The sequence below is a fragment of the Mesoplodon densirostris genome, chromosome 2, assembly GCF_025265405.1.
Source record: "Mesoplodon densirostris isolate mMesDen1 chromosome 2, mMesDen1 primary haplotype, whole genome shotgun sequence".
Taxonomy (NCBI): domain Eukaryota; kingdom Metazoa; phylum Chordata; class Mammalia; order Artiodactyla; family Ziphiidae; genus Mesoplodon; species Mesoplodon densirostris.
Window position 1 is genome coordinate 103075390 of NC_082662.1, and position 23860 is coordinate 103099249.

The window sequence follows — 23860 nt, forward strand, 5'->3', positions numbered from 1 at the left end:
GCCAAAAGGTGTGGGTCCAGGTGGGGACAGAGGGTACCGAGGCTGTGCTAGCTTTGTGCCCAGCCCCCTCACTGCATGCCCATCTGTGCAGCAGTCTTGGCTCAGTGACTGGCCACACTGGGGAGGCAGCTTTCTTCAGTGTCCAGAGCAAGCAGCAGAAGACAGGTGGTGTCCCAGGTACTGCAAGCACAAGCGCCATACCCGACCCAGATGTAGTCCTCCATAGCTGGCACCCACACTTGTCAGCCCTGATCCCCAAGCCCAGGCAGATGCCGCATCCCTGATGTGGTGGACACTCTTCTGACTCATGTCAGGACCAGAGGAAGTGTGTGGACAATGGACCACACACAATTATTGCACACAGACACCTCCCACCTCAACACTTGCTCTTACGTTCACATGGAGAAATGCCCCAGAGAAAGGAAGTCATCCTAAGGTAATAGTGACTTACCTGTGCATAGACCTGAAGCCAGTTTCACTGAATTTAAACCTAAGGTCTGCCACTTACTAGCTCTGGGGCCTTGAGCACATTATTTAACCCCTCTGAGTCTTAATTCCTTCATTTATAAAATAGGAGTAATAATGGGAACCCACTTCCTAGTCTTCACAGAGAAGATGAAAAGAATTGCTACATTAAAAGTGCTTATTTTGGGCTTCCCTGGTGGCGCAGTGGTTGAGAGTCCGCCTGCCGATGCAGGGTACGTGGATTCGTGCCTCGGTCCAGGAAGATCCCACATGCCGCGGAGCGGCTGGGCCCGTGAGCCATGGCCGCTGAGCCTGCACGTCCGGAGCCTGTGCTCCGCAATGGGAGAGGCCACAACAGTGAGAAGCCCGTGTACCGCAAAAAAAAAAAAAAGAAAAAAAAAGTGCTTATTTTTTCTTTTTGGCCATGCAGCTTGCAGGATCTTAGTTTCCCGACCTGGGGCCTAACCTGGGCCCTCGGCAGTGAAAGCGCTGAGTCCTAACCACTGGACCGCCAGTGAATTCCCTAAAAGTGCTTAAAACAGTGCCTAGCACAAAGCATTCAGTAAATGTTGGCTATTGTTACCTTCTAGAGCCCTTTGGATTTTTTTTTTTTTTAGATGTTGGGGGTAGGAGTTTATTAACTAATTTTATTTATTTTTGCTATGTTGGGTCTTTGTTTCTGTGCGAGGGCTTCCCCTAGTTGTGGCAAGTGGGGACCACTCTTCATCACGGTGCGTGGGCCTCTCACTATCGCGGCCTCTCCTGTTGCAGAGCATACGCTCCAGACATGCAGGCTCAGCAGTTGTGGCTCACGGGCCCAGTTGCTCCGTGGCATGTGGGATCTTCCCAGACCAGGGCTCGAACCCGTGTCCCCTGCATCGGCAGGCAGATTCCCAACCACTGCGCCAACAGGGAAGCCCCGGCCTTTGGATTTTAATAACGGATAATGACAATATGTGGCCTTGTGGAAAGACACTCAAGGGGTGGACTCTCACACACCAAGTTCCATGCAGGACTGAAACCCTGACACTTTCTTCCTCTCCAACCCCGTTCTTGCCATCATAGTCTTGGAGGACTTCACTGTCCAGGAGGATGTGCCATCCAATCACTGGCTTCTTGCCACCTGACCTCTTCTCCTCTCTTTCTACTTCTCCTATGTTCATAGTGGGGATATTGTCATTCCAATTTTCTTCACCTTGAAAAATCACTAACTCAAGGGTCCTATTATCTGACCACAACCTTCCATCCTCCCAGCTTGTCTATTCAGCTACCCCAGCTATAAAAGATCTTCAACATCATTAAAATATCCTGCCCATCCAGGTAATGTTCTCCTTATCCATCACCTCTTCCTCTCACTACTTCTTTTTTAAAAATAATTTTTATTGGAGTATTTACAATTTACAGTGTTGTGTTAGTTTCAGGTGTACAGCAAAGTGAATCAGTTATACATATACATGTATCTACTCTTTTTTAGATTCTTTTCCCATATAGGCCATTACAGAATATTGAGTTGAGTTCCCTGTGCTATACAGTAGGTCCTTATCAGCTATCTATTTTATATATAGTAGTATATATTAATAAATATACATACTACTATATATATTAACCCCAATCTCCCAATTTATCCCTCCCCCCTTTGTCCCCCCTGGTAACCATAAGTTTGTTTTCTACTTCTATGACTCTCTTTGTCATTACCTCTCTCTTGATTTATGGTTCATCTTAATCTGTGGTTCATCGCATCATTAATTTCAGTCAACATGCTAAACTCCTTTGCCTTCTGTCCTTTTATGCACCAGTCAGGCAAAATCCTAAGCCTGGATAATTCTGCTGTCCCTCTGCTGCCCTCAGCCAGTCAAGCAATGTTAGAGAAAATAAAGACCTGACACTAACATCTGTTAATGACTTACTGTATATCAGGCACTTGCCTAAGTGCTTCTCACATAATAACTCATTTACTTCTTCCAACGATCCTATGAGAAAAGGACTGTAGAGATGAGGCTCAGAGACATTAAGTAACCCATAAAAGTCACACAGTCCAGGTTTCTCTGGCTGAAAAGCCTAAACTCTAATCATTACATTAAATTGCCTCTTACATAAAGTCTCACAAAAACATCAGATTGCTACCAACTTATAAATTCATGGTCACCAACCTCATCAATGCCTGAGCTATAGCTATTTCACTCTCCACTACAGCTATTTCAAACTTTCATTCTTCTCAAATCTCTGATTTCCTGCCTTACCAGTCCCTTCAAGGTTTTATGCTAGAATAATTCCAAATTTTCAAGCACCTGAAAGGACCACAAACTCTGCAGTATTGGCAGTAGCTTGTTTAACCAAATTTGAGGGCTATTCTTGACAGGCAACCAGGTATTATCACTAAAGGCTTTCCCAGTTGAACCAAAGATGATGTCTTCACCTCTTAGATTTGGAGGAGGATGAAGAGGAGGAGACCATTTTTTAGGTTCAGCAGCCTCGTCAAGTGAAACAAATCTTCAATATCAAAGCAGTAGCAGAGGTCCCACTACTATCCATACTTTAGCATGTGGGTTGGCTACTGTTGCAGGCTCAGACCCAGGAATGCATCTGTCATCCTCAAACTGAATATTCACCCTCACTACCTATAGGATATTTCATTTCTCTGAAATCACTCAGGAGCTCAGGTTCCTTTATGATTTCAGGAGAAGAGATGACAGCAGTTCCCTGAGCACTACTATGAATTCTCCTACCAGGTACTATAGATTCATCATTGTAATATCCATCACCAACCAACCAGATACTACTATAACCTTCAGTAGCATCATAGGGGTGGCCAAACTCCTACAAGAGTGAGGAATCTCTCATAAAGTATATCACAGCCTGGTTTTGGAAGACCCTCTCCTCTTGCCTCTACCAAATCCCTGGCTATTATTTCTATTCCAGGAAATCCACCCTCTCACTTACCTTGCCTTCTCCTTTACCCTTCAAGCCTCAAGCACATCTCTGAAAACATTTTGGCCTCCTGATCAACGGAAACATTCCTCCAGGAAATTTATGGCTTAAGACCTCCATGAAAACCTCCTGATGGGGGACAGTTGAAGAGAAGTTTAGTGGACAGGCTGAAGAGATTAGATAGCCAGAGTAATAAAGACTACAGATGCCCAGGAACAGAAAATGTCAAGAGGCAGAAATTCATCTTCAAAGACCAGACTCTGCTGTTTATTTAAATGTAGGTAGCAGTAGATAGGGTGGAATGAAAAAGAATTAAGAGTCTTCCAGGCATGACAGGCAGTTTTGGAACTCCAGTCTGTACATCCTTACCCAAAACAGGTATGTAGGACACTTGAGGCTCACCAATTAGCTGATCTCTTATACAAATTAGCACAGGAATAGTCACATACTGACTCACTTAGTCTGGTCTGACTTGAGAGAAAGGAAAGATACATATGGAAAGTAGAGGAATGGGAATGGAACTGTAATGAGGCACTGGATGATGAGGTCAGCTAAATGGATAATATGAAAAGTCTATGAATATATGGAGACAACAAAAAATGTGTGTTGAAAGAAATGTGTTATGCAACACACTCCTTCAGTCAGGTTTTCTTATCTTGGAAGAAGAAAGTGAATAGAAAATGAGTTGGTGAGTAATTCGTTTCTTACTGTTCTTTGGAAGGAATTGGATAAAATAAATTATTTCTTCCTCATATGATTAGAATTAGTTTATAAAGTAACTTTCCTTTGGAATTTTCTTTAATGAAAGATTTTAAATTATAGAACCACTTTCTTTAAAAGTTTTAAGAATCTGTATCACTTTTTATGTCTAGAAATTTTATCTAAATTTTTTAACTTATTGGCAGAATGTTGTCTGTAATATCTATTTTTTAAATTAATTTTAACTTTCTAATTGTAAAATAAAACTGAAATAGAAAAATCACACAAAGGTATACTTCTAGTGAATTTTTTTTTTAAAGTTTAGCAAATTTTGATAAGGTCAGCAACACCTTTGTAACTACTAATTGGAACAATAAATAGCCACCCCAAGAGTCCCTCCATATGCCATCTCACTATCACTGCCCATGGCTAGCTAAATAAATAAATAAATACATAAATAAATAGATAAATAAACCACCATCCTAAGTTATAAGAATCAGGTTTTCAATGACCCAAGAATGCATCTTGAAACAATGTAATTTAGCCTTCCCAATTTTTTTTAACTGGCATGTCTTTTAAACCCCTTTTAATGCACAAATTTCAGTTTCTATCCCTTTTCCTCACAATATATCTGCTGAAGAACAAGGGCATTTTACCCAGAGTTCCACACATTCTGGATTTTGCTGACTGCATAGTCATGATGCAATTCACCATGTTCTTCTGTGCTCTGTAATTTCTACAAATTGGCAGTTGGATCCAGAGGCCTCATCAGATTCAGGTTTGATTCCTTTGGCAAGAACTGTAGGTTGGGTTGTTTGTGTTCTTTCATCAGAAATCATATAATACTTTTCTCCCCACACCATGGCTTGCTCATTGCATAGATCCACTAATTCACTGAGGGCTGAAAAATATTTTGATTCTGTAATTTGATTTCCATTCATTAGCTGAAATAATTTTATAAAGGAATGCTTCCTTCATCTATTACTTGGTTACTCAGAGATACAGTTCATATAGGAAAGACAGGATATAGTATTTGATTCTCTCCACATATTTACCATTTTTCAAGGTAATGAATTGGTTTCCATCATCTTCTAAATGTGACCAATTTTTATATTGTTATGAATTCACAAATATAAATGTATTTTATGGGCTTCAAGCAATTGCAATTATTCTTTTTGAAATTCAAGTTTGTATCAATTTTAGAAAGTGGAAATCTCTTCACATTGGCTCCTGGGTCCTTTTGATATGACAATAGTAGTCGTTAGCTTTCTTCATTCTCTTGCGTGATAAGATGCTCCAGGCTTATACATTTCTCACACCAAAATTAGAATCAGTCATTTAACAGAAAGTCTGATTAATTTTAGTGGGAACAGTATTTCAAGACCATGAGCTAGCTTGGATATAATGACTTCTTTAGTGGAACAGTTAGGAAAGCAAAATAAACTAAAAAGTATTCTTTTAAAATGAGTAATTTACATAAAATAAAATGCATCCATTTAAAGTATATAGTTCAATGAATTTTTACAAATTTATACATTTTTGTAACCACCACCCCAACCAAGGTATAAAACATTTTCATTACCAAAAATGTTATGACCTTTTTCAGTAAATCTACTCCCCCCACCAGAAATCACTGATATAATTTCCATTACCATACATTAGTTTAACCCATTCAAAAGAAAAGTATACTTTCCAATTATTAGATACTGTGTTCTTTAAATCCTCATTGAAATTTATATTTCTGTATGCTTGTTTCAAGTATATCCCTTGTAAACATTAAGTGTATACTTCTTTTTTTAAGGTAAGAAATGTATTTATTTAGAGAGAAACACTCCACAGAGTGTGGGCCATCTTAGAAGGCAAGAGCGGTAAGTGTATAAATTTTTAAATGTAGTTTGAAAAAGCTCCTTTGACTAGGCAGTTTGGCTTGTTTATATTTACTGATTATTAATATTTGGATTTACTTCTATAATATTTTGTTATTCATCCTGTTTATTTCCCCCCTTCTCTCCTTACCTGACTTTAGATCTTCCCTCTTTCCCTTTCCTTGCATATATATTACACACTCTATTTTTATTATTTTTAAAAGGTTATTAGGCCCGGAGGAAGATGGCGGAAGAGTAAGACGCGGAGATCACCTTCCTCCCCACAGATACATCAGAAATTCATCTACACGTGGAACAACTCCTACAGAACACCTACTGAACGCTGACAGAAGACCTCAGACCCCCTAAAAGGCAAGAAACTCCCCACATACCTGGGTAGGGCAAAAGAAAAAAAGAATAAACAGAGACAATAGGATAGGGACGGGACCTGCACCAGTGGGAGGGAGCCGTGAAGGAGGGAAGGTTTCTACACACTACAAGCCCCTTCGCGGGCGGAGACTGCAGGTGGCGGAGGGGGAAAGCTTCGGAGTAGCGGAGGAGAGCACAGCAACAGGGGTGTGGAGGGCAAAGCGGAGAGATTCCGGCACAGAGGATCGGTGCCCTCAGGCACACACCAGCCCGAGAGGCTTGTCTGCTCGGCCGCCGTGGCGGGCGGGGCTGGGAGCTGAGGCTTGGGTATCGGCTTTCAGTCGGAGCGCAGGGAGAGGACTGGGGCTGGCGGCAGGAAGAGAGCCTGAAGGGGTTAGTGCACCACGGCTAGCCCGGAGGGAGTCCGGGGAAAGGGTCTGGAGTTGCTGAAGAGGCAAGAGTCTTTTTTCACTTTCACTTTTGTTTCCTGGTGTGCGAGGAGAGGGCATTAAAAGGGCTGCTTAGGGAAGCGCCGGAGACAGGCGCGAGCCGCGGGTAAGGCGTGGACCTCGGAGACGGGCGTGGGCCGCCGCCGCCGCCGCCCACCGCCCGCCGCCGCCCGCCGCCGCCGCGGCCCGCCGCCGCCGCCGCCCCCGCGGCCCGCCACCGCCGCCGCCTGCCGCCGCCCGCCGCCGCCTCAGCCGCGGGGCCTGTGTGCGAGCGCGGGTCACTGTCCGCCCCACCTTCCGGGGGACCTGTGCACCCCGCCACTGCCGGGGTCCCGAGACCCGGGGACGGCTTTCCTGGGAAAGCGCACGGAGCGCCCCGGGCTGCTGCAATGTCACGCTGGCCTCTGCCGCCGCAGGCCCGCCCCACACTGCGCGCCCCTCCCTCCCCTCTGCATGAGTGAGCCAGAGCCCCCGCATCAGCGGCTCCTTTAAACCCGTCCTGTCTGAGCGAAGAACGGACGCCCTCTGGCGACCTACGCACAGAGGCGGGGCCAGGTCCAAGGCTGAGACCCGGGAGCTGTGAGAGCAGAGTCAGGGAAATCTCTCTGTGCAGCCTCGGAGGCAGCGGATTAAAGCTCCACGGTCCATTTGATGTGCCCTGCGTCTGTGGAGTGCATGAATGGACAGCGAATCATCCCAAATTGAGGAAGTGGACTTTGAGGACAAGATTTAAGACTTTCCCCCCTTTTCCTCTTTTTACAACGAATTATTCCAAAGTAAGGAGGTGGACTTAGAGAGCAAGATTTCAGACTTCTTGCCCTTTTCCTCTTTTTACAACGAATTATCCCAAATTGAGGAGGTGGGCTTGCAGAGCAAGATTTTTGATTTTTCCCCCTGCTCTCTTTTTGTGAATGTGTATGTGTAATCTTCTGTGTAAGATTCTCTCTGTATAGCTTGCTTCCACCATATGTCCCAGGGTTCTATCGGTCCGTTTTTTTTTTTCAATAATTACTTTCTAATTTTAATAACGCTACTATATTTCATACTTTATTCTATTTTACTTTACCTGCTCTTTCTTTTTTTCCTACCTTCCCTTCCTCCCTCCCTCCCTCCGCTCTTCCTTTCCTTCTCTCTTTTTCTTTCCTCCCTCCCTCCCACCCTTCTTCTTTCCACTTTCTTTTTCTTTCCTTCCTCCCTCCCTCCCTCCTGTCTTTCTTTCTTTCTTTCCTTCCTCCCTCCCTCCCTCCCTTCTTCCATTCACTCTTCCTTTTGCTTTCATTGCTCCCTCCCTCCCTCCTTTCCTTCTTGCTTTCCATCCTTCCTCACTCCCTCCCTCCTTTCTTTCTTTCTTCCTTCCTTCCTTCCTTTCTTCCCTTCTTCCTTTCTTTCCCTCTCTCTTTCTTTCTTCTACTAATTCTTTCTTTCTGCTTTTTCTCCCTGTTATTCTGAGCTGGGTGGATGAAAGGCTCTTGGTGCTGCAGCCAGGAGCCAGTGCTGTGCCTCTGAAGTGGGAGAGCCAACTTCAGGACACGGGTCCACAAGAGACCTCCCAGCTCCACATAATATCAAGCAGCGAAAATCTCCCAGAGATCTCCATCCCAACACCAGCACCCAGCTTCAGTCAATGACCAGCAAGCTACAGTGCTGGTCACCCTATGCCAAGCAACTAGCAAGGCAGGAACACAACCCCACCCATTAGCAGAGAAGCTACCTAAAAACATAATAAGGCCATAGGCACCCCAAAACACACCAACAGACGTGGACCTGTCCACCAGAAAGACAAGATCGAGCCTCAACCACCAGAACACAGGCATTAGTCCCCCCCACCAGGAAGCCTACACAACCTACTGAAACAACCTTAGCCACTGGGGTCAGACACGAAAAACAACGGGAACTACGAATCTGCAGCCTGCAAAAAGGAGACCCCAAACACAGTAACATAAGCAAAATGAGAAGACAGAAAAACACACAGCAGGTGAAGGAGCAAGATAAAAACCTACCAGACCTAACAAATGAAGAGGTAATAGGCAGTCTACCTGAAAAAGAATTCAGAATAATGATGGTAAAGATGATCCAAAATCTTGGAAATACAATAGACAAAATGCAAGAAACAGTTAACAAGGACCTAGAAGAACTAAAGATGAATCAAGCATCGATTAAAAACACAATACATGAAATAAAAAATACTCTAGATGGGATCAATAGCAGAATAACTGAGGCAGAAGAACGGATAAGTGAGGTGGAAGATAAAATAGTGGAAATAACTGCTGCAGAGCAAAATAAAGAAAAAAGAATGAAAAGAACAGAGGACAGTCTCAGAGACCTCTGGGACAACATTAAACGCACCAACATTCGAATTATAGGGGTTCCAGAAGAAGAAGAGAAAAAGAAAGGGACTGAGAAAATATTTGAAGAGATTATAGTTGAAAACTTCCCCAATATGGGAAAGGAAATAGTTAATCAAGTCCAGGAGGCACAGAGAGTCCCATACAGAATAAATCCAAGGAGAAATACACCAAGACACATATTAATCAAACTGTCAAAAATTAAACACAAAGAAATCATATTAAAAGCAGCAAGGGAAAAACAACAAATAACACACAAGGGAATCCCCATCAGGTTAACAGCTGATCTCTCAGCAGAAACTCTACAAGCCAGAAGGGAGTGGCAGGACATAATTAAAGTGATGAAGGAGAGAAACCTGCAGCCAAGATTACTCTACCCAGCAAGGATATCATTCAGATTTGATGGAGAAATTAAAACGTTTACAGACAAGCAAAAGCTGAGAGAGTTCAGCACCACCAAACCAGCTTTACAACAAATGCTAAAGGAACTTCTCTAGGCAAGAAACACAACAGAAGAAATATACCTACAATAACGAACCCAAAGCAATTAAGGAAATGGGAATAGGAACATACATATCAATAATTACCTTAAATGTAAATGGACAAAATGCTCCCACCAAAAGACACAGAGTGGCTGAATGGATACAAAAACAAGACCCATATATATGCTGTCTACAAGAGACCCACTTCAGACCTAAAGACACATACAGATTGAAAGTAAGGGGATGGAAAAAGATATTCCATGCAAATGGAAATCAAAAGAAAGCTGGAGTAGCAATTCTTATATCAGACAAAATAGACTTTAAAATAAAGACTATTAGAAGAGACAAAGAAGGACACTACATAATGATCAAGGGATCGATCCAAGAAGAAGATATAACAATTGTAAATATTTATGCACCCAACATAGGAGCACCTCAATACATAAGGCAAATACTAACAGCCATAAAAGGGGAAATCGACAGTAACACAATCATAGTAGGGGACTTTAACACCCCACTTTCACCAATGGACAGATCGTCCAAAATGAAAATAAATAAGGAAACACAAGCTTTAAATGATACATTAAACAAGATGGACTTAGTTGATATTTATAGGACATTTCATCCAAAAACAACAGAATACACATTTTTCTCAAGTGCTCATGCAACATTCTCCAGGATAGATCATATCTTGGGTCACAAATCAAGCCTTGGTAAATTTAAGAAAATTGAAATTGTATCAAGTATCTTTTCCGACCACAATGCTATGAGACTAGACATCAATTACAGGAAAAGATCTGTAAAAAATACAAACACATGGAGGCTAAACAATACACTACTCAATAACGAAGTGATCACTGAAGAAATCAAAGAGGAAATTAAAAAATACCTAGAAACAAATGACAATGGAGACATGACAAGCCAAAGCCTATGGGATGCAGCAAAAGCAGTTCTAAGGGGGAAGTTTATAGCAATACAATCCCACCTTAAGAAACAGGAAACATTTCGACTAAACAACCTGACCCTGCACCTAAAGCAATTAGAGAAAGAAGAACAAAAAACCCCCAAAGCTAGCAGAAGGAAAGAAATCATAAAGATCAGATCAGAAATAAATGAAAAAGAAATGAAGGAAACGATAGCAAAGATCAACCAAACTAAAAGCTGGTTCTTTGAGAAGATAAACAAAATTGACAAACCATTAGCCAGACTCATCAAGAAAAGAAGGGAGAAGACTCAAATCAATAGAATTAGAAATGAAAAAGGAGAAGTAACAACTGACACTGCAGAAATACAAAAGATCATGAGAGATTACTACAAGCAACTCTATGCCAATAAAATGGACAACCTGGAAGAAATGGACAAATTCTTAGAAATGCACAACCTGCCAAGACTGACTCAGGAAGAAATAGAAAATATGAATAGACCAATCACAAGCACTGAAATTGAAATTGTGATTAAAAATCTTCCATCAAACAAAAGCCCAGGACCAGATGGCTTCACAGGCGAATTCTATCAAACATTTAGAGAAGAGCTAACACCCATCCTTCTCAAACTCTTCCAAACAATTTCAGAGGAAGGAACACTCCCAAACTCATTCTACGAGGCCACCATCACCTTGATACCAAAACCAGGCAAGGACGTCACAAAGAAAGAAAACTACAGGCCAATATCACTGATGAACATAGATGCAAAAATCCTCAACAAAATACTAGCAAACAGAATCCAACAGCACATTAAAAGGATCATACACCATGATCAAGTGGGGTTTATTCCAGGAATGCAAGGATTCTTCAATATACGCAAATCAATCAATGTGATACACCATATTAACAAGTTGAAGGAGAAAAACCATATGATCATCTCAATAGATGCAGAGAAAGCTTTCGACAAAATTCAACACCCATTTATGATAAAAACCCTGCAGAAAGTAGGCATAGAGGGATCTTTCCTCAACATAATAAAGGCCATATATGACAAACCCACAGCCAACATTGTCCTCAATGGTGAGAAACTGAAACCATTTCCACTAAGATCAGGAACAAGACAAGGCTGCCCACTCTCACCACTCTTATTCAACCTAGTTTTGGAAGTTTTAGCCACAGCAATCAGAGAAGAAAAGGAAATAAAAGGAATCCAAATCGGAAAAGAAGAAGTAAAGCTGTCATTGTTTGCAGATGACATGATACTATACATAGAGAATCCTAAAGATGCTACCGAAAAACTACTAGAGCTAATCAATGAATTTGGTAAAGTAGCATGTTACAAAATTAATGTACAGAAATCTCTGGCATTCCTGTACACTAATGATGAAAAATCTGAAAATGAAATCAAGAAAACACTCCCATTTACCACTGCAACAAAAAGAATAAAATATCTAGGAATAAACCTACCTAAGGAGACAAAAGACCTGTATGCAGAAAATTATAAGACACTGATGAAAGAAATTAAAAATGATACAAACAGATGGAGAGATATACCATACTCCTGGATTGGAAGAATCAATATTGTGAAAATGACTCTACTACCCAAAGCAATCTACAGATTCAATGCAATCCCTATCAAACTACCACTGGCATTTTTCACAGAACTAGAACAAAAAATTTCAAAATTTGTTTGGAAAAACAAAAGACCCCGAATAGCCAAAGCAATCTTGAGAACGAAAAAAGGAGCTGGAGGAATCAGGCTCCCTGACTTCAGACTATACTACAAAGCTACAGTAAGTAAGACAGTGTCGTACTGGCATAAAAACAGAAAGATAGATCAGTGGATCAGGATAGAAAGCCCAGAGATAAACCCACGCACATATGGCCAACTTATCTTTGATAAAGGAGGCAGGAATGTACAGTGGAGAAAGGACAGCCTCTTCAATAAGTGGTGCTGGGAAAACTGGACAGGGACATGTAAAAGTATGAGATTAGATCATTCCCTAACACCATACACAAAAATAAGCTCAAAATGGATTAAAGACTTAAATGTAAGGCCAGAAACTATCAAACTCTTAGAGGAAAACATAGGTAGAACACTCTATGACATAAATCACAGCAAGATCCTTTTGGACCCACCTCCTAGAGAAATGGAAATAAAAACAAAGATAAACACATGGGACCTAATGAAACTTCAAAGCTTTTGCACAGCAAAGGAAACCATAAACAAGACCAAAAGACAACCCTCAGAATGGGAGAAAATATTTGCAAATGAAGCAACTGACAAAGGATTAATCTCCAAAATTTATAAACAGCTCATGCAGCTCAATAGCAAAAAAACAAACAACCCAATCCAAAAATGGGCAGAAGACTTAAATAGGCATTTCTCCAAAGAAGATATACAGACTGCCAACAAACACATGAAAGAATGCTCAACATCATTAATCATTAGAGAAATGCAAATCAAAACTACAATGAGATATCATCTCACACCAGTCAGAATGGCCATCATCAAGAAATCTAGAAACAATAAATGCTGGAGAGGGTGTGGATAAAAGGGAACACTCTTGCACTGCTGGTGGGAATGTGAATTGGTACAGCCGCTATGGAGAACGGTATGGAGGTTCCTTAAAAAACTAAAAATAGAACTACCATATGATCCAGCAATCCCACTACTAGGCATATACCCTGAGAAAACCATAATTCAAAAAGAGACATGTACCAAAATGTTCATTGCAGCTCTATTCACAATAGCCCGGAGCTGGAAACAACCTAAGTGTCCATCATCGGATGAATGGATAAAGAAGATGTGGCACATATATACAATGGAATATTACTCAGCCATAAAAAGAAACGAAACTGAGCTATTTGTAATGAGGTGGATAGACCTAGAGTCTGTCATACAGAGTGAAGTAAGTCAGAAAGAGAAAGACAAATACCGTATGCTAACACATATATATGGAATATAAGAAAAAAAATGTCATGAAGAACCTAGGGGTAAAACGGGAATAAAGACACAGACCTACTTGAGAATGGACTTGAGGATATGGGGAGGGGGAAGGGTAAGCTGTAACAAAGCGAAAGAGAGGCATGGATATATATACACTACCAAACGTAGGGTAGATAGATAGTGGGAAGCAGCCGCAGAGCACAGGGAGATCAGCTCGGTGCTTTGTGACTGCCTGGAGGGGAGGGATGGGGAGGGTGGGAGGGAGGGAGATGCATGAGGGAGGGGATGTGGGAACAGATGTATATGTATGACTGATTCACTTTGTTATAAAGCAGAAACTAATAAAAAAAATAGAAAAAGTTATTAGTATGCATATTTAACTTAAGGTCTAATAGTGAACAGCATCTTGACTATACTGTCAAACAATTCAAAGCTCTTAAAATGCTCTCGTTTTCAGTTTCTTTCCTGCTTGTATACAATTTTTAAAATTAATTAATTATTTATTTTTGGCTGCATTTGGGTCTTCGTTGCTGCACATGGGCCTTCTCTAATTGTGGCAAGCAGGGGCTACTCTTCGTTGCAGTGCATGGGGTTCTTGTTGCAGTGGTTTCTCTTGTTGTGGATAATGGGCTCTAGGTGCATGTGCTTCAGTAGTTGTGGCACGTGGGTTCAGCAGTTTTGGCTCGTGGGCTGTAAAGCGCAGGCTCAGTAGTTGTGGCTCACGGGCTTAGTTGCTCTGTGGCGTGTGGGATCTTACCGGACCAGGGCTCGTGCCCCCTACACTGGCAGGTAGATTCTTAACAACTGCGCCACCAGGGAAATCCCTTATATGCTACTTTTGTTCAGTATTTTATTTATTTCTTATAAGGGGGCTTAATTTTTTCAATATTTATTAAGATATTTCAAATATGACACAATTCACCCATTTAAAGTATACAATTAAATGGTTTTTACTATATTCACAGATAGGTACAATCATTACTACAATCAATTTTAGAACATTTTCATCACCTCCAAAAGAAACTCCATACCCTTTAGCTATCAATCCCTACCCCTAAGCAACCACTAATCTATTTTCTGTCTCTATAGGTTTCCATGTATATACATACCACATATTGTTTATACATTAGTCATTGATGGATAGTTGGATTATTTCCACCTTTTGGCTATTAGGAATAATGCTGCTATAAACACTGGTGTACAAGTGTTTGTGTGAAAATATGTTTTCATTTCTGTTATACACTAGGAGTGGAATTGCTTGATAATATGGTAAAGCTATGCTTAATAGTTTGAATAAGTGCTAGACTGTTTTCAAAAGCAGCTGCACCACTTTATGGTCTTATTAGTGGTGTATGAGGGTTCTGATTTCTCCACATGCTCACTCACACTTCTTATTATCTGACTTTTTAACTTCTAGCCATCCTAGGGGTTTTGCTTTGCATTTCCCTGAGGACTGGTGATGTTGAGCCGCTTTTCATGTGCTTATTGGCCATTGTATACCTTCTTTGGAGAAATATCTGTTCAGATCCTTTACCCATTTCTTAATTGGGTTATTTGCCTTTTTATTACTGAATTTTAAGAGATCTTTATGAATTCTGGATACAAGTCCCTTTTCAGATATATGATTGCAAATATTTTCGTCCATTCTGTGGGTTTTTACTTTCTTGATGGTTGGTATCCATTGAACAAAAATTTTTTTAAATTTAAATTTGGTAAGTCAAATTTATCTTTTTGCTGTTGCTGTGCTTTTGGTGTCATGTCTAAGAATTCTTTGCCAAACACAAGGTAATGAAGATTTTCCCCCATGTTGTCTTCTAAAACTTTTATAGTTTAGTTCATTTACCTCTTTGATACATTTTAATTTTTGTTATGAGGTAAGAGTCCAATTACATTCTTCTGCATGTGGCTATCTGGCTGAACCACTGACATTTGTTGAAAAGACTATTCTTTCCCCATTGAATTGTCTTGGCACTCTTGTTAACAAATCAGTTGACAAGAGATTTACAGGTTTATTTCTGGACTTCCAGTTCTATTCCAATGATCTATTTGTCATGGTGCCCATATTATGATGTCTTATCATTGCTTTGTAATAAGTTTTTGTTCTGTTTTGTTAATTTTTTTGGCCATGCTGCATGGCATGTGGGATCTAAGTTCCCCGATCAGGGACTGAACCTGCACCCCCTGCATTGGAAGTGTGGATTCTTAACCACTGGACCACCAGGTAAGTCCCTGTAGTAAGTGTTGAAATGGGAAGTGTGAAACCTCTTTCATTCTTCTTCAAGATTGTTTTAGCTATTCTGGTCCCTTGCAATTCCATATGAACTTCAGAATTAGCTTGTCAATTTCTACACAGAAGTCATCTTGGATTTTGATAGGGATTACACCAAATCTGTGTATGTTTGAGTATTGCCATATTAACAATGTTAAGTCTTCCGATCCATGAATGAGATGTTTTTCTAAGTACTTAGATCTTTTAATTCTTTGATGTTTTATACTTTTCAGAATAAAAGTTTTGCACTTATTTGGTTAAATCTAATTCCTTAGTTATTCTTTTTTGATGCTATTGTAAATGGAACTGTTTTATTTTCAGATCATTTATTGAAAACGTGTAGAAACACAATGGATTTTTATATATTGATCTTTTATCCTGTGACCTTGTTGAACATAATCTTTAGTTCTAGTAGATTCTTAGTGGATTCCCTAGGATTTTCCATATACAAAATCATGTCATCTGTGAATGGAGATACTTTTACTTCATCTTTTCCAATTTGCATGCCTTTTCTTTTTCTTGCCTAACTGCCCTGGCTAGAGACTCTAGTACAATGCTGAATAGTAGTAAGAGCAGATATCCATGTCTTTTTCCTAATGTTCGAGAGAAAGCACTCATTCTTTTACCACTAAGCATAATATGAGCTGTGGATTTTTCACAGATGCCTTAATCAGGCTGAGAAAGCTCCTTTCTATTCCCAGTTTGTTGAACCTTTTATTTTTTGTAGCATGAAAGTGTGTTGGATTCTGTCAAGTGCTTTTCTTCCATCTACTGAGATGATGTAATTTGTTTTTTATTGTATTTATGATTGATATTATGTTGACTTTCAGATGTTTAACTAACTTTGCATCCCTCAGATAAATCCTACTTGATCACGGTGTATAATTCTTTTTTATGTTGCTTCATACAGTTAGCTAGTATTTTGTTGATCTGTACATCCCTCACAGGAGATATTGGTTTGTAGTCTTAAGATGTCTGGTTTTGGTATCAGGGTAATGTCTCATAAAATTGGTTGGGAAGTGTTCCCTTATCTTCTATTTTTGGGACTATTTTGTGAAAAATTGACATAAATTCTTTAAAATCAGCAGTGAAGCCAACTGAGCTGGGCTTTCCTTTGTGGGTAGTTTTTTTGTTTTTAAAATTACTACTTCGAACTGTTCACTTGTTAGAAGCCTATTCTGCTTGTCTATTCTTTTCTTTAGTCAGTTTCAGTAGTTTTTCTACTAATTTATCCTTTTCATCTAGGTTATCTAATTTGTGGTCATACAATCATTCACTGTATTCTTATAATCCTTTTTTTGGGTGGGGGCGAGAACTAAGATCCCACACAATATGCGGGATCTTAGTTCCCTGACCAGGGATTGAACCCGTGTCCCCTGCAGTAGAAGTGCGGAGTCTTAACAGCTAGAGTGCCAGGGAAGTCCCACAATCCTTTTGTTTCTAATAAGATCAGTAGTAGGAGGGAAACATATACATACTACTACATATAAAATAGATAACCATCAAGGACCTACTGTATAGCACAGGGAACTATACTCAATATTTTGTAATAACCTATAAGGAAAGAGAATCTGAAGAATATATATATATATATATATATATATATATATATATATACATACATACATATATATACACACACACATATATGAAATATATATGAAACTGAATAGCTGTGCTGTACACCTGAAACTAACACAATATTGTAAATCAACTATACTTCAATAAAAAAAGACAAAAAGAAATCAGTGGTAATGTCCCATCTTTCATTGGATTCTAGTAATTAGAATATTTTTTTTTCTTGGTTAATCTAGCTAAAAGTTTGTCAATTCTGTTGATCTTTCCAAAGAATTAGCTTTTGGTCTTATTGATTTTTCTCTATTGTTTTTATATTGTGTATTTCATTAATTTCAGCTCTGGTCTTTATTTCCTTCCTTCTGCTTGCTTTAGGTTTAGTTTGCTCTTTTTTCAGTGTCTTAAGGTGGAAGGTTAGGCTATTGATTCAAATTCTTTTTCTTAACATAGGCATTTATAGCTACAAATTTCCCTCTAAGCAATGTTAGGTGAATTTCGTAAGTTGTTATATTTTATTGTGTCATTTTTATTCATCTCAAAGTATTTCCTGATTTCCCTTGATTTCTTCTTTGATCCACTGGTTATTTAGGAGTGTTGTGTTTAATAACCCACATATTTGTAATTTTTCTCAAACATTTTTCTATTGATTTCTGATTTCACTCCATTGTTGATGAAAAACATTTTGCATTACTTCTATCCTCTTAAAGTTATTGAGGTTTGATTTATAGTTTAGCACATGATCTCTCCTGCAGAACATTCAGGTGCGCTTGAGAAGAATGTATATTCTGTTGTCTGTAAAGAGTAGTATTTTACAGATGTCTGTTAGATCAGTTGGTTTACAGTGTTGTTGGTCTTGTTTCATTGCTGGTCTTCTGCCTAGTTGTTACACCCATTATCGAAAGTGCGATATTGAAATCTCCAACCATTACTGTTGTATTGTCTATTTCTCCCTTCATGTGTCAGTTTTTTGCTTTCTTGTAGTTTCGTGCTGTTAATAGGTATATATAGAATTGTTAAACCTCCATAGTGTGGACTGACACTTATTACTTTATAAAATGTCCCTCATACCATTTTTGTTCTAAAGTCTATTATCTCTCAAAGTATAGCCACTGCAGCTTTCTTGAGGTTGCTCTTTGCAGGACACTTCTTATTCCCTTCTATTATTTCAATCTATTTGTATCTTTGAATCTAAAGTGTATCTCCTGTAGACAGTATATAATTATTTTATCCAGTCTGACAATCTCAGTCATTTGATTGGATTGCTTAATCCAGTCCCATTTATTTTTATTAGTATCATTGGATTAATGCCTAAAATTTTACTTTCTGCTTTCTATGTCTCATGTCTTTTGTTCTATTCCTCCTTTAATGCTTTCTTTTGCTTTAAATGAATATTTTCCAAAGTAGTATTTTAATGCCTTTAATGTATTTTCACTGTACTTTTTGAGGGTTTTTAAAAGTTTTTCTGGGCTTTACCATATACATCTTATCATGATCAGCTACAGATTTCCTAAGCTAATTCCATATAGGAACATTACTCTTATATAGCTCTATTCCTGTTTCCTCCTTTTTGTAATATTATACATAAAATTCCATTAATGTTACAAACCCAAAAATACTATTATAATTATTTAACCTACTTAAATGTTGACAACATGGGTTTGAACTGCATTCCATTTACACATGGAATCTTTTCAATAAACACATATTATAGTACTACACAATCCACAGTTGGTTGAGTCCATGGATGCAGAGCTGCAGATATGGAGGGCCAACTATAATGTTATACATGGATTTTCAAATGCACGAAGGGTCAGTGCCCCTAACCCCATGTTGTTCAAGGGTCAACTGTATAGCAATTTCCTTATGCTAATACAATTCCTACCCACCTCCTTTATGTTGTTACTAGCAACTACAATACACATACCTTACATTTCAGTATGGGCCCAATGACATATACATATTCTTTTATACAGCTGCTTTTTATAACAATTAAAGAAAATATACATTTATGCTGTCTTCTATAATTAGAGAATTATACAATATCTTATATAATTATCTTTACTGTTATGGATTCAAATTACCACATGGTGTCATTTGCTTTCAACCTTAACTCCTTTTTAAGTATTTCTTGTAAGGCAAGTCTGCTAGCAACAAATTCTCTCAAATCTTGTTTTATCTGAGAAAGTCTTTATTTCATCTTTATTTATGAAAGACACCTTTGCTGGATATAGCATTCTTGATTGACATTTTTTTCCTTTGAGCATTCTGAATATGTTACCCATGGTCTTCTGGCCTCCACTGTTACTGTTGAAGTCAATTGTTAACCTTGCTCCCTTGAAGGTAGTTGTTTTTCTCTTGCTGCTTTCAAAATATTGTCTTTAACTTTTTTTTTTTTTTTTTTTTTTTTTTTGCGGTACGCGGGCCTCTCACTGTTGTGGCCTCTCCCGTTGCGGAGCACAGGATCCAGACGCACAGGCTCAGCGGCCATGGCTCACGGGCCCAGCCGCTCCACGGCATGTGGGATCCTCCCGGACTGGGGCACGAACCCGTGTCCCCTGCATTGGCAGGCGGACTCCCAATCACTGCGCCACCAGGGAAGCCCTATTTGGTTCTTTTTAATATCTGTCTCCTTATTGATATTCTCCATTCGATGTGACATGGTCATATTTTCGTTTAGTTTTTACCATGGTTTCCTTTAGTTCTACTTTCAAGTGTCTCTCTTATAAATCCAACATCTTGTCACTCTCACAGGCAGTTTCTGTTGCCTGCTTTATTTCCAGTGTATGAGTTATACTTTCCTATTTCTTTGCATAATTATTGTTTGTCAGGGACTGAAGATTTTAGATAATATATTGTAGCAATGGGTCCTTCCCCTCCCTCACCCCCAGGGATTGTTATTTGTTTAGTGACTGGCTGTATTTTTAGTGAAATGTACTCCTTCCCCTCTCCCAGCATTAAGCTTTTGATGTATCTCCTCAAGAAGGCACAGATTTGTATATAATCACATTTTCCTTGGGGTTTGGTAGGGCTCCCTTGTTTCTTTGACCATGCCCAGCTGTTAAACTCAGATACCTGCCAGCTGCTGTATTGTTTTCAACAATGTTGTGGGGCATAAAATGCTCTATAAATGAATCCAATCATATTTTGTCTCCTTTAAAGGCATAGAGGTGTTTGAAACTTATCTCAGGATGGCTCCTTCAATCTGCCTTATTCCATGGTCTTCTCCTGCAAACTAGTTTACCTACAGTTTAGACTGTATTTTGAATTTCTTCTCAGTTGCTTTTTGCTACAACCTCTAGTGTTGTGCTCTCACGTTTGAAGTTATTGATGCTCTGTTGCAAATGAAGTCTTCTTTCAGCAGAGATTAGGAGATATTGGTTTCATAAACTGCTTCTCCAAGGTAAAATCTCTAAGCCAAGCACAGTCCAATCTCTAGTCCACGCATAGCTTGAACAATGTCAAACTTTTGAGTGACAGCCCTACTCCAGAAGCTCAGTGGTGGAAGTGGAAAAGCAGCCTGAGGCCTCAGCTTGTCTCTCCTGGCATGGAACCACCACTTCATGAGCCAGGGCAGAGGTGATCAGTGTCCCAGTATTCTAAGCATGACACACTCAAGGTGGAGCCTCCATTCTCTGAGTGCAGACTGAATAGAAGAAGGGAGCTCCCACTTCTCAGCCACACTCAAGACTTAACCTCAGCAACAGGTAGCTGGGGGCAGGATGAGAAAGACTGATATCCTGCTTTTCCCAGGTAGAGAGCCTTCCAATTGGGAGCTGCGGGAGAGGAAGCCTGTGTTTTTGGCTGCAGCAAAGAGCTGACATGTCACAGAGCTGACAAAGGGGTGGGGGTCTTGGTTCAAGTATTATAGATTCTAAACATTCGAACAGAATTTTCATAGGTTTTCTTGAAGAGATGTTTCTTCACCTGCTGTTCACGCACAGAACCATATTCAGAGGCTTTATGTGTTTTATTTTGTTAATAATTTTTGGGGACTTGCCTGGTCCAGTGGTTAAGAATCTGTCTTCCAATGCAGGGGATGCGGGTTTGATCCCTGGTCGGGAACTAAGATCCCACATGCTGCAGGGCAACTAAGCCCACAGGCCACAACTACTGAACTAGAGAGCCCGCATGCTGCAACTACAGAGCCCATACGTCCTGAAGCCCACTCACCACTACAGAACCCTCGTGCTCTGGAGCCTGTTCACCACAATGAAAGATCCTGTGTGCCACAACTAAGACCAGACACAGCCAAAAATGAAATAAAAATTTTAAAAACAGGGTTGTTTTTTTTTTTTGCCAGTTTCCGGGGAGCGAGGAAGTAGAGCTCCTCATGCTGTCATGCTGTAAATCATTCAGTTCTTCTTTTAACTTGCAAAAATTGACATCAATATTGTTTTACAAAGTTTACTTTACCCTCATTAACCATTTTCTTTGCTCACTATTCCTTCTTGTGTCTTAGATCTTCTTTCTGCTTTTCTTGGAGTAAACGCTTAAGACATTCATTTAATGAAGATATATTGGTAGTAAGCTTTTTTTTTTTTTTGCTGTATGCGGGCCTCTCACTGTTGTGGCCTCTCCTGTTGTGGAGCACAGGCTCCAGACGCGCAGGCTCAGTGGCCATGGCTCACGGGCCCAGCCGCTCCGCGGCATGTGGGATCCTCCCAGACTGGGGCACGAACCCTCATCCGCTGCATTGGCAGGTGGGCTCTCAACCACTGCGCCACCAGGGAAGTCCAGTAGTAAGCTCTTTTTAGCCAAAACGTCCTTCCTTTTTTTTCTTGATAGTTTTGTTGGGTACAGAATTCTAGGCTAACAGCTTCCTCTCAGTATCTAAAATATTATTCCACTGTCTTCTGGTTTTTACTGTTGTTCTTAAGCACCTGTAAGGACTAATTACTGTTACTTCTAGGTAAGGTCTTCTCTTGCTCCTTTAAGACCCTCTATTTTGGTGGTCTGCTTCATAAGGGTATTGCTCTGACTTCTCACTTTTGTAGGTTCTAGACTTTATCTTCCAGAACTTAGCTCAGATCTAGCTATTGACTTATTTCCCAGACTCCACAAATTTGAGGATGTTTGACTTTAATCAAATTTTTAAATTCTCAGCCAAAATACCTTCAAATATCATCCATAACCATTCTATCACCTCTTTCTCATACACTATTAGATGTTCACTGACCTTCTCCACATGTTCTTGATGTCCTTTAACCTCTCCTTCACACCCTCTGTCTCTGTAACGCACTGCATTCTGTATAATTGCATCTTGGTCTTTTATTTGTTGTTTTTCGTGTCCAAATGTTTTACTTTTTTTTTTTTTTTGCGGTACGCGGACCTCTCACTGTTGTGGCCTCTCCCGTTGCGGAGCACAGGCTCTGGACGTGCAGGCTCAGTGGCCATGGCTCATGGGCCCAGCCACTCCGCGGCATGTGGGATCTTCCCAGACCGGGGCACGAACCCGTGTCCCCTGCATCGGCAGGCAGACTCTCAACCACTGCGCCACCAGGGAAGCCCTACTGTTTCAGTCCTACTGATCATTTTCCTTCTCATGCGCTCTTGTTATCCCCCACCTCCACCATTTTTAATACTCTTGTTCCTTCTCAATTTGTTGATGTTCTCTTCTTTTCCCTGTATAGTATTTCAATGAATCTAAGCCATTAAGTATTGAAGGATACACCATTTTTTTGTACCACTAACATAACCAAAATATACAATGCCATCTAAATTTTAGAGATGTTAATTTTTAAAAATGTCTTTGAACACATTCATCCAATAATTCAATAGCTGCCATCGTTAGAGGTCAAAACCTACTGTTTCTCCTGATTTTAAAAAAATAATTTCTCATTTTTGTGACTCTGAATATGAGTCCAAGACTATTGGAACACTACCTATGAAAATTATTTGAGATTGGGTCTAAAGTGCTTTCTGTAAGAGAGTATTAACATTAATTCTGTTAAGTGTCTAAAGCCACTTCTAACCTGAAACAACTTTAATTTTTCTGACTCCACAAAAGTATGAGTCTGGGGCTTCCCTGGTGGCGCAGTGGTTGAGAGTCCGCCTGCCGATGCAAGGGACACGGGTTCGTGCCCCAGTCCGGGAAGATCCCACATGCCGTGGAGTGGCTAGGCCCATGAGCCATGGCTGCTGAGCCTGCGTGTCCGGAGCCTGTGCTCCGCAACGGGAGAGGCCACAACAGTGAGAGGCCTGCGTAGCACCAAAAAAAAAAAAAAAGTATGAGCCTGTGTTGGCTTATGGGTTCAAATTCTCAGGGAAGATTTTTTGTCTTCCCTCCACCCAGTTCTCTCTCTGAGGTAGGCTATCCTGGTTCATTCCTTCACTGAGTATATAATATTTTGAGGTTCCAGGTTTTGGAAGAGTATCTCACTCAGACTTCACACTTATGTAGGCCCTATGCTTTGTCACCATTTTAAAGTTTGGCTCATTCCAAAGTCCTCAGGACACCTGGAGCAGTTGTCTTCTTTAATGCTTACTTCTCTGGATTCATGCTTTTTGTCCTCCCCACCCCAAATTAATTTATTTTGAAAAA

The 23860-nt window shown here is 40.1% G+C and overlaps 1 pseudogene; it reads left to right on the forward strand.

The window, feature by feature from the left end:
- Positions 1-407: 407 nt before the first annotated feature.
- Positions 408-3779, forward strand: LOC132503503 (trafficking kinesin-binding protein 2-like; annotated as a pseudogene).
- The last annotated feature ends 20081 nt before the right edge of the window (positions 3780-23860 follow it).